We start from the raw sequence: 12,598 nt of genomic DNA on the forward strand, positions 1-12,598 counted from the left end.
ATATAACACTAAAACTAAGGACCGGTAAAATAGATACAGATTTGAGATGTGAAATTAGACAAACTCAGATTAGATGTGAAGAACTAAAATGTTCTTTTGTTTCTACTTTAAGTACCACCTCCGGAAGTGTCGCCTGAGAGAGAAGCCTTCTGATCAAAGCCAAAAATCTGGGCCTGTGTTTCTGTAATGGGTTGAAAACCATGGTAATGTATTTCAGCACACGTGAGATGATGCTCATTTGTGTCTTCCTCTCACTGTAAATACAGTCACACGTGTGCACAGAAAAAGGAGAGGAAATTTAGCTACCGCCAAGTGCATGTATTTGAGGCACTGACTATATTTACTTTTCTACTTCACAGATGTACCGTGACAGGTTATTTTTCTTGCTAGACCTCCTACAGCCTGCCTGAGTCACTCCTTGGTTCAAATGATTTTAGCTGGATTCCAGCTCCACAATCAGACCTGCCACAATCCATAGCCAATTGTGAAGGATGTTAGAACTTCATTCAAATCCTCCGTTTAGCTGAAATTTTCATTGAGACCCTCACTTTTGAAATCACAAAATAGTGTTTTCCTTGTACATGGTGACTGCTGTATGTGACTCAATAGATTTTTAGTCTGTGGGAGAATTATGTAAATAAAAAAGACTAAATAAACAAGCTTAGCATTCACTAAATAAAGCAACCACAAACCATCTAGGCTATAAGTCAAACAAACAAAGAAGTCTTGTAATCTGCAGGAGACCACAGATGAACTTGGGAATAGGTTGATGGAAGAGCATTATTGAAGGTCGTCTTTGTGGAGAAGGAATCACACCCCACACAAATTCCTCTTTCCATAGGATACTGCCCTTTTCTTAGGAATTTCGACTGTCCTATATTGGTTGTTATGCTGGCAAAGTGAAAACACAGAATTTTAGCCTAGACTACACAAAGCTAGAATAAAAAATCAAAAAGAAAATTACAAGTACAATGTCTCCAAAAGAAGGAATATATTGAATTTGCTTATTCATCAGCCATCTTAACCTTTGCTTTTAAATATTTGAAACCTGGGGGACAGATTGTTGTAAGAATTTATCCACTTTCTTAATTTTATTTGTATAAGCAATTAAAAATGTTCAAGATTTAGAAAATTGTGACATACAAATATGTTTTAAAGCAGTTATTTTAGAACAAAATATGCAAATTTCATGCTACTAGTGTAAAAACCTTATTTTCTTAGTCTTAACCATCTTGTTATTTAGGATAACCTATGTTTCCAACAGAGTGAATGAGGAAAATTAATGTATAAGAGAGAGACAGACATAAAACCAGCCTGCTGAGCTATTTAAATTAACATATAGGCATGTGTCCTCCTGATTAGGAGGATCCCTTAATCAGGGATGTAGGAGCATACCCTGGGAGTGAGAAAGGAAGTCTCTGTCTTTGCTGCTTCAGGCAGAAAGATAGCTAAGGTGAATGACTTTATGTCTTAAAAATTAGAGATTTTGTAAGCAAGGATGGAGACAGGGGCTCTACATCCTGCATCTCTGAATACTGGTACACAATACATAAATCTAGGCCAACCTGTTCCCAAGAAGCATCCTAACCACTGCTTTCTTACTCAGGAAATTGGTTAGAGCCCCTGATTTTCACACCAACTTACAAGGCACGGTTAAAAGAATATCCCCAAGATTCCTGATGCACTCTGAATGTCAGAAATTGTGGTCACCTCTCTTTTGGGTAGAGAAAGAAACCTGAACCTCAATTTACAGTGCCTCTTTTGATTGCTCCCACCACAGGAGCAGTTGGCAAAAGAACATTAAAAAAAGCCAAACCCTTTCTCCTTCTGTGTTTTCTGTGAGGTCCTGCCTACCAAAGCTGTTCTGAGAGAAGCTTCTGCCTCAAGGCTTTTAGAGGAGATGAATACAGTGATGCCAGTGAACACTTAGCTACACCCCATGGCCAGGGCAGGGGCAGTTCTGGATATGTCCACTGAAATCTGCCTTCCAGGCACAAGTGAAAGTTGAGTGCTAGTTTTAAGAATCTAAATTTTGGATTTCAGCCTTTATGTCACTTTCTCCTTCATCTTTAATCAGTCAAGTAGGAAGGCAGAAAACCCTGCCCTCGCTGAATCATAGTGTATGTACTTCAGATGTAACAGACCCAAAAGTACAGACTTTAGACCTCATTACCTTCTCGTGCTTTCCCAATTGCAACCAAAACGGGTGCTACAGAAATGAATGAGATGAGAATGTTCAAAAAGCAAGTAACATTCAAATAAAATAATAAAAAAAGAAAAAAACACATATATTTTGCAGTATTTCAGTGTAAGATCTGAAATGCATTCAAGTTTCGTTCATCTTAGCAGCTGCTTGAATGTGAACACAATCAGCTCTGATGCAGAAAACAGAAGTACGTTAATTAGGAAAGACATTTATAGAATCAAAAAGGAAACTGGAAAATGCCACCTCCCCACATTTTTCTTCTACAAAAATCCTTGTTTCTCTGAAAGGTGGATTTTTTTTTTGGAAGTGGGTGGGGCAGGGGGGAAGGATTTGCAAAGTCACTGCAGCCTTGTCCAAGACGAATTGCTACCTCCCTACCACAATATGAACAACAGTGTCCTTATTCATCCATTTCCTGAATGGAGAACAAGAAAAGCCAGAAGTATTCACATAAAATTGTAATTGGACCCTACAATACTTCCAAAAACAATGGGAGCTAGAAGGGGAACATAATGATTCATTTTGGCTACTCTGTCATATCATTTGTTCTTCCTTAGCCCTATAAACTGGTACATAATGACTTCTAGAAATACGGGAAAGTTAGAAACAGAAACCAGATGCTTAGAACTCACAACACCTTTCCCTTATTTCCTCTGAGTTAAAAAAGAAATCATCAGCATTTGTGAATGTAACCTTCTAATATTAAAATGAAATGTTTTCTAGTAGCTGATTGTGACAGTAACTCTTCATTTCCCCCTTTCTGTTCTCAAGTAGCAAATTGGTATGACACAATGCAGAAATGTTTTCAGACGGCCTAAAAAGCTTAAAGTGTATCTGCAATGCATTAGTTTCTGAAAACTTAGATGTCCATATAATGTGTCCATATCTGTAAATTTCTGCAAGAAAACTAATCCAAGCAGATTTGAGCTAACATCTGTCTACAATATCAGCTACTTAAGTCAACATATTGGTCAGGACTGTTTCTAGAAAATAAATTGAAAAAGATGTGAAATCAAAATGAAATAAAAATGAACAACAGTTACAGTAAATCATATAGAAAATTGATTTCTGATCTTTAAAAGTTTACTACAACTTTTTCTTCTTTTTCTTCTACTATTTCTTTCTGTTCGGCTACTTCATTCTGTAATAAGTTAGAACAAAATCAAGGTTGAACAATTTTGTTTTGCAGAGACATTCAAAATCTTACATCTTGTCTTTGTGACTATACTGTATAAATACAATTTGGACTAAAAATTTAACAAATAACTACCCTAGTCAGCTTTACAGAAAATGGCATCTGGAAAAAGAATATTTTTACTGGATTAGGGCTACAATGCAACATATATTTTCAGATAAGCACCAAAATGTGCCCTACCAGCAACTCCTAAGAAACATCAAGTTTCATAGACCAAAAAATAAATTTTAAAAATTGCTGCTTAATATAGATTGATGAAGCTGATTTGGCTGCTGTACCTTACAAATCAACAATGTCACATTTGTCCAGATGTTAATAAGTTCCATTTTCACATAACATTCCCTAAGTGGCTCAGGCACATAGAGAATGTGCCAATTGCCCAAGGATGAAATGAAGAGAAAATATTTCATTTGCATACACTTACATTTGCTACCATGAGCTGTAATGGCCTCTACTGTGGTAAGCAATACTAAGCTCAGATGTTCACAGTTTATGGAGATAACTTTTATTTCAGTAGTGTGAAATCTATATGTAGCAGAAACCAAATACACAGACAGATACAATCCCAACCTGACTAGAGGGTCACTGATTAGAAAGGCCCATAAGGTCAGAAGGCTACCCAACACTAAACCACGCTAAACACCAATCACCGCTTAATCAGTAAGGTTAAGACCAAAACACCGCCCCCTTCCTTCCTACCTTTACTTGAAACATCTCTATTCTAAGGGACTTCACATAATAAACAGCATCAATAATAAATTTCTTTAAAAAAAATCAATCTAAATACTATTACATAAAAATTTAACTGGCTTACTCTTTATCAAAATTATATAATTCCTGCAATATATATTTTGGTCTTTTCTTACAAATCTGAAGGCATAAAACTATTTTGGCTGGGAAAATAACTTTTGAGCAGAAGAAACAGATCTTTGGATGCATTTCTCTTTGGAAATTTCAAATTGTTTCATTTCCTTACAGTTTAAACAAAACATTAAATATTTGCAATCAAATCTCACTTCAGATTCCTCCATTATGGTCCTCCTATGATGCTTCATGTTTTTTTCCAAGTGTTTTCTACTAGCTGATCACTCCTGCTAGTCAAAAAGGTGAGGTAAATATTAATCTGACACAACAAGAGAAATATCACTCTCATTCTCCTACTGAAAACTCTGAGCTTCACTGGGAAAGATTTCAATATTCATATTTGGGAGGGGAAAACTTGATGTTTTCCCTCCTCCAGGAGGGGCAAAGCCATCCTCCTGGAGAATAAACCACCCAGAAACTTTCAGTCATCTCTGAAAATCACCTACCTCTGAAAAAATTCCCCAGTTTGTGTGCACCTAAATAACCAGATGAAAAGGGACAATAAGGACTGGGAACAAAGGGAGTCCCATATCCATTGGGATTTTGTGGCATTTTTCATAGATGTTACTTTATTTCTGATTCACTCCAGTAGCTTCTACTGTCATTCAAGCTCCTGTGACTTCAGGAGAAACTTCTATGTACAACAATTTTTGAAACAAAAGACCTTTGGAAATTGGTTAAGAGGAAATGGAGAAGGCAAAAGAAAGAAAAGCTGGATCAAATGAGGATAAACACCATTTGGCAAGTATTATGTTAGGTTACACCCCTATTAGTATTTTATAAATAATTACACAGATCAAGTTTCAGATCAATTAAAGACGAAACAATATCACCAATTATTTTAAGCTGCCTTAAAAAATATCCACTCTAGAGTCTGGCTCTAGACTATGTGTCTCTTGGAGTTTTCTAGTGTAGATGTGAAACACTACCAATTCACTGTGGCATGTTTTGAATTTATTTTGCAGTGTTATACAGTGTTATTATGCAAAACTCAAAATAAGTTGGAATCAGAATATCTGCGCAACAAAGACAGAACTTACATTGAACAATAAGATTATATGTATATCTATATCTTGAACAATGTCGAATTCAGTTTATAATAAAAGTCAAATTAACATTTCTCTTTTTTTCTTCAGAAAATAAAAGAAGTTCCAGTAAATGCAAGCAGACATTCTTGTCATGTTCTGTCTTCAGGCCCCTGAAGAAACAAGCTCTTTCAGTGTGTAAATTCAAGAGCTATAACACATGGACTTGACACAGAAGACTACATTGTCTCTTACAGAGACCTCATGGTCTTCCTTATCAATGAAGGTTTGCTTATTTAAAAAATAATATGCTGGGGTAGGGGTGAGTGGGGTGGTAGGGGATATGATCCAGTGGGTGAGCAAAATAGAGACAGATGGCAATGGATTAACTCTGGCATATTTCATTCCAAGACAGATTTTACATTTAGAAAATCATGTACTGCATACACTGACAAGAATTTGCCAAGTTTTATGGAATATCAATTTCTCTACATGTACTATAAAGGACAAGATCTGAAGGTCAATGGATATAGATTCATATCTCTATCAACTTCAGTACCATGCTGATCCATATCAAGAGGATGTTGGGAGCATTTAATGAATATAAGACAGACTCATTCTGTATAATCTAACCTCTATATAAATATTGTTACTTCACTTTGTTATTATTAAAGTATATATAATTGAGTGTTTAAATAAATCAACATTTAATTTATTTATGAGATTGGCCTTCACTTGTTTGTTGTAGTTAAAGCAAGGAGAGACTCCCCATTATTCTGGCAAAAAGGACAGTGATAGTTTTCCTGTAGACTTAAAGTCAACATACGGCAAGCAGTTCTCTTGCAATGAGACATCCTAATGTGTCTTACAAAATTGAAAACACTAGAGAAAATTAATGGGAAGGGATACTCCCTTCAAACATTGCAGACAAAGTTTCACTTCAGTTTATTCTTACTAATAAATCTCATAGGTATTAGAAAGAAAAGTTAATGTTAAATTGCACTTAAGGCAATTTCTAGATAAATTTATCTTAAAAGCCAATGACAGATGATTCTATTTAGCAACAAAAGGCTGCTTCAGGAATTCTATTGGATGATTGCTGCTCTCTGATTATTTACACAGGATTTTTCAGCAATGTCAGAGTGTCCAGGGGAGGACAGAATTCAAGGTAAGCGCACTCTTATATGTGTTATTTTGTGTCAGCACTCAGAGGTCTGACACGCTATGTATCCTGTATGTTAAATGAAGGTATGAAACCTCATAGAAAGATTTATATCAGTGGCAAATGTATAATTATTCAAAATTGATAGGTTTCAGAAGCAGTTACGTATTTTTCATTTTAAGAAATAACAGTGAGGAAAATACATGTGGAAATTATTAGAGCATTTTTACACCTGCACTGATGTGTTGGTTCTATTTCAACTCGGGCAATGTTTAGAAATAGAAGCTGACTATGCTATGGTTAAATACAAAACATGTTATCAGTATAGGAAAGAAAATCAGTGGTTTGCAAATCCACGAGCTCACTTTACAGGTGAAATACTAGCTTGGCCCACATAGTGTTTCCCAGATGTCCACAACACAAGGGAAGAAAAGTGTAAGAAAAACAAACCCATTTGTAGCTGTGTTTAACAGTTGAAAGACTCTGATACCCCAGAACAAAAGACATAGACAAAAGCCAGATTATCTTCTGATTCATCTCAGTGAATCAAATGTATTTGTGCCTTTGCATGGGAAGTATGAATCCTACCTTTTAATTTCTGTCACCCGTGCTAAGGCACTATCATTTATGCTTCCTCATCTTCATATATTCACATATATTCAGACCACCGAATCACATAATTTTACCACAGGAAAAATATACTAGATACTAATAGAGAAAAAATAAAGTAGATGTTCTTACAGGAAAAATAATGGTATGATGCATCATGCCTTTACTGGACCATGAAACAGTAAATATTAGCCAAAATAAATATAACAAAATGTAATATGATTCACTTTAGCAATAATATTTAGATGAGCACCAGCAAAAAAAAAACCCAAAAAACCAATCATGTACGGCAGTTTATTAATAGCATGCTCAAGCAAAGATGAAACATCAGGTTAAGGTATTCAACTAATAGATCAATGTCATATTTTGTTAACAAGATCTGCTAAGAATAAATACCACGCATAACAGCTTAGCTATAAAAAATAGCTAGGAATTGTAATTTAAGAGAAATGCTCATATTTAGTGGCTACAAATCTTGCATGAGACAAAAGCAAGTTGGTTATTGAGATGGTGGAAAGTAGCAGCATTTTTACATTAGGCTTTTCACTAAGTGGAAGTGGAGAGGAGGAAATGGAAAGCCTTACATTTAGTACAAAAGTGGCAGGAGGTACAGCGTAAGTAAAATGACTGATACAAATAACCATGTGCTGATACACAAGCATTCAAAGATGAGGATGTTGACATCACTTTAAATAAGACTGTTACATAGTTGACTGTTTACTTATTTTCATTCTATCTGATCATTTGAAGCCAAAATTAGATGAGGTGATTTTTGTCTTTAAGGCCAAATTACTATGAATATGCTAAACTGTTTTACCACCTTAACTTTGTGGCAGCAACACCTCTTCCACAAGTGCCAGTTTGTTTTATTTTTCTAAAGTATATTTGCAGTATATGAAGTTCACTTGCAATTCAAGTAATAACATTTGCTTCCTTTTTCCTTTCCTACCTACCTAATGCATTGTATGTGTAGCTATGAGAAAAATGCTAGCTTTTTTGCTTTCTTTTGCAAAATCCAGAATAACTGCCCTCCCTGCCCATGTTAAAAAACCACCATGGAAATCTTTAGGAGAAATATACAAATACTGAAGAAAAACCCGCTGTTAAATCCTAGATCCTATGCATAATCATCTTGGTTTTACATCTCCTTTCCATGCGCTGACATACTAGCCTGTGAATAGAAAACAGAGAAGACATAGAAGTTAAACATCTTGCTGGGTTGAAATAACTTTTCCAGTATAAGTTAAATATTTATAACAGCCCAGCTAAGCAAAAGTGCGCAGTTAACATTGAAGTGAGACCTTAAGAGGGAATATAAAAATACCACTACAGCCATCCCGTCTCTCAAAATATCATTGCTGTAATTGCCAGAATTATAGCTTGTGGTTACCTGCCACATTCTTTGGTGCTCAACTCATGGTTATTGTGCTGCCACAGTTTAAAACATTGGGTCAGAGCTGTTTTGCAATCCACATAATGGCATATGCACTGCATACAGTACTGTATCAAACAACAAACACAGGCCTTGAGGGAAAGTACGTTGAAACATACCCACATAACAAATGACATTTTAGATGAGTAGAAAACACTTCATACTGGATGTCATTTCAAAGGATGTGTCTTAACCTTTGGTTCTTAACCAAAGTGTAATAATAATATATATAAACTGAAACTTTCAACTTCTGTGATCACAAAAAAGACAAGAGAATTTCAATATATGGCCTGTTTCTCAAGACCTTTTCCCCAGATCTTGCCACTGACAATGAAGGCAACTTAACAGAAATCATGAGGGAACATATTAATACATAGGCCAAATTTATCACACTGTTAACCTTATTAAATGGCTTGATAATAGCAAGAATATTAAGTGTATTAAATACTTTCTGATAAGAAATTGATTTCTAACCCATTTTGTAAATTGCCTTTTTCCTGACAAATGATCACATTGAGGGACACACAAATCATGGTGTTGTGGGTGTTGTGGTTTTCTTTTTTTAATTAAACTGTTGTTGTTATTAATAGACTTAAACTTATTTTTAATAGGATATAATTAGTACAACAGTACCGATGCACCAGTGGCTTCTGGATGATGTTCTGAATTTCTTTGTTCCCCTTGTTGCTTCAGGTATGTATACATAATCCTGTATTTTTTGCATATAGTTGTCACCATCCCCTTGGGAGTGGTCTGAGTGATCCACATTGCGGATAATGTCAATATGTGCTGCTGGCCTTGGACAGTTTCAGCAGTTCTTGTTGTCCTGAGTTTATCAGTTCCAGGTTTAACAAGATCAGTAGTCTCCAGAGCTTTTCATTTCTTGGAAGACTTTCATATGCTTTCTCTCGTACTATTCCTCTCCTCACCTGAAGTTTTGTGGTGACTATTTATCCATTCATACACACAGGTACTTATAAAAGCCATCCATGCAAACTCACAGAGAAGTGTGTGAAAAGTCAAAGCCAGACCTGGAATCTTTGCCTTGACTCATGATGAAACATTGGAAATTGACAATTTTTTTCAAGGCACAGAAATAATTTCCACCTTAATCTAGTACAAGAACTTTTTATTTTCAGTGAAGATCATATGGAAAATACAGTGAACCTGAGCCATTAATCCTCATAACGAGTAATGCAGGTCTCTGAGCATGTACACCCACTGCAGAGTTGGTCCAAACATCTACCTTAAGTGTGAACAGCTGCAATTTCTGCTCAAGGTGGTTATGATGTGTGCTGCTCTCTTTTTTTCCAGGTCCTGCAGTGAGCTCAGTCTGCCTGGTCATTCTAGCATGGGAATGGTAGAGAAAAAAACCTCAGGAACAGCTTCATGGTTACACTGCTTAACTGTCAGCCCACTCCCTGGACAGTGCTTGACCTCTCCAGGCAGTGTCTTAGCATAGCTCAGGGGTTGGCAACAGCTAGGGCGTGCTCCCAGTAGTCAACAGGAACAAAGGCAACTTCTCTTGAACAAGCAAGGACTTTATGTATGTGCAAGCAGTGTCATCTGAAGCCTGGGCAAGAAAATTTGTACATCCCATTTATTTACTGGCCCTTGCAGAGAAAAATCCTGCAAGCTATTCCCTCATACATTGAAACAAGTTTCTGCCCATTTGCATGTACAGGAGGCTTTTGAAAAGTAACACTGGTTTTATTCCAAAAGGTGCTTAAACTTCCTGCAAGTACAAATTTGCCCTCTTGGTGGCTACCTAATTCAAGATGCATTCTCTTGGCTCTTGGATATTTTTATAACACGTCTACTTTTTCTCATTCCGCTAAGAATTTTAGCTTTGACCAGATTCAGTAACACATTATTTTAATATCATTCAGAAAACAGAAATCAGTTTTTGCTCTGCCTATCTCATAGCACATTCTGGAGAAGCCTACCTCAAGTAAAAGATGGTTTTCCTTTATCAAACATCTTCCAGAGTAAAAGGCAATGATGTTTTTAAGCCCTAGGCTGATGAACTTGCCAGGAACATGGACTACCTAAGTTTAGTCCCTGTTTATCATAATGCCCTTCAATATGGTGATCTACATTTGTCCAATTTTCCTTGTTTCCCAAGTTGCTTTATGGCTGGAGGTAGAGAAGGAGAAATGCTGTGAAATGTTTCTGTGCCCCAGTCTTAGAGCTCAGAGTATTGTGTTATTGACAGAAAAGAGTCATTAAATTAAAAAAATAGCATGTAAAATTTATGAATGACTGATGAGCAAACAGATTGAAAACATGTCAAAGCTGAGCAGAAGACTGTTGCAAGATTATGTAAAAGAGTTTACCGATGATCACTTCATGTTTCTATAGGCTTGTTACTGTTAGCTGAAAAATGATCCAGTGAATCCATGTGTTCCCAGACATCCCAAGCATTACCTTCCCTTTTTTTGGACTGGTACCACCAAACCTCTGATCCTAGTCAGGTTCATAATCGTTGTGAAGGATGTCCATCAAAGCATGAAAGAAGCTAATATAGTTGTGAAAAGAATATAAGTCCTTTCCATTAACAGTCATGCAAATGTTGTTTGGTGTCAGACTGACTAATTATGTAGAAACATAGTGAACTTTGTACATAGTCATGATGCACACTATTTTCTTGAGTTTGCTTTTTGTTTAGCAGTATATATATGGCATGGAAACATAAGCAAAGGTTTATTTCCTCAGTGATTTTTTAATGTTCAAATCCTATTCTTTTCATAATGTTAGTTTTCCTTTTACCAACTACTAGCACAAAAGTGAAAACTGAGGTCCAAAGGGTGTAGAGGAATGAAGGCAGTGGGTTGATTGCATTGATAATATGCAGCTGTAGCCTTGCCTAGAAGGCAGTGGGTTGATAGACATGGAGGATGTGCAGCTGTAGCTCGTTCTGGCTAAGTGGTTAAATAGCCCTGAGGAGTGTGGGAGAGAGGGTTGGGTGGGTGGGGAGCAGAGTGGTCTGGCTTCTGGAGGGAGGAGAAATGGCACAGACAGTAGAATCTGACCAATGGTTAAAGCCTTGTTGCAGCAAAAGGGTTTTGAAGCCAATGAAAGGTTTGCTGCCGATTCAATTGAATTATAGATCAGGTCATTCTTCTGTGGAGAGAGGAGTAGTGTAATGAATGTGCCTATTTTTGCGTAGAACACAGAGTAGAAAATCAAAGTTGTGCACTATCAGCATAGCTAAAGCACTAATTATTTTAAGTAGACAGTTGCAACCATTAGCTGTAATACTATATAAATATAGCATAAACCCAAGACATTTTGGGTGTACCCCAAAAGTAATGTTTATTGTCATAGAAGTTCAAACAAGAAATACAGTCTTTGAGTCGTGTTTTAAATATCTGACTTTTACTAAATGATATGGCATGACTTTTAATCAGTTCACATTTGACTGTGGCTACTATGACAGTCACAGTCATTCTGTAACTTTATGCTGCAATGTTTCTACCCCAAAACCTTCATTCATACCTACCAGGTCTGAGCAGGTTAGTGTGAAGATACCTGACCTGACCTAAAATGGATCAGTCTGGGCTTCATTTTAGCCAAGGCAATACAGAAATCATACTAGGTCAACAGAGCTGGCAAACGTAAAGTGTAAGCATACTTATACTTAAAGCACATCCATTTTGTTCTTTAGAAGGGGGGGGAAAAAAAAAAAAAAAGGAACTAAACTAGAGAAAGAAAAACTACTAATCCAAGACACGTTTAAGGCCATAGTGAAGGTGAAATTTTCAGAACCTCCATTAAGCTATTTTGTCTGGGAATTGATAAGACAATATATTCCTGAAATGAGAGTGCTAAATTACAGGATGTAATAGAAGTAAGTAAGCACTATAGACTTATGTAAAACAGTTGAATTAAAAAGACCTCCAAATATGTTAAGATAGAAAAACAGTCAAAACAACATAAGCTCTGCTGTTTTACAAGGTAATGATCCCATGAAATAACCATGCAACCATGAATGATGGATATTAATGTTTGAAAGCCCAGATTCAGTTGACCTAATTTATTTAATCCTGTTTGATTTTTTTCTTCTTTTTTCACACAAGGTTTTTTACCAAAGTAAAACCTTGAA

General features: G+C 36.2%; 1 long non-coding RNA gene across 1 annotated transcript in view; it reads left to right on the top strand.

The window, feature by feature from the left end:
* The window catches only part of LOC308062613, an 86,256-nt gene extending 74,091 nt beyond the window's left edge, over positions 1–12,165 (top strand). The window contains exon 2 of the long non-coding RNA XR_013927645.1: positions 1–12,165. This exon is cut by the window's left edge and continues 68,947 nt beyond it. This is a non-coding gene — a long non-coding RNA (uncharacterized lncRNA).
* Positions 12,166–12,598: the final 433 nt, after the last annotated feature.

This window comes from Falco punctatus, assembly GCF_963210335.1.
Source record: "Falco punctatus genome assembly, chromosome: 4".
NCBI classification, from domain to species: Eukaryota; Metazoa; Chordata; class Aves; order Falconiformes; family Falconidae; genus Falco; species Falco punctatus.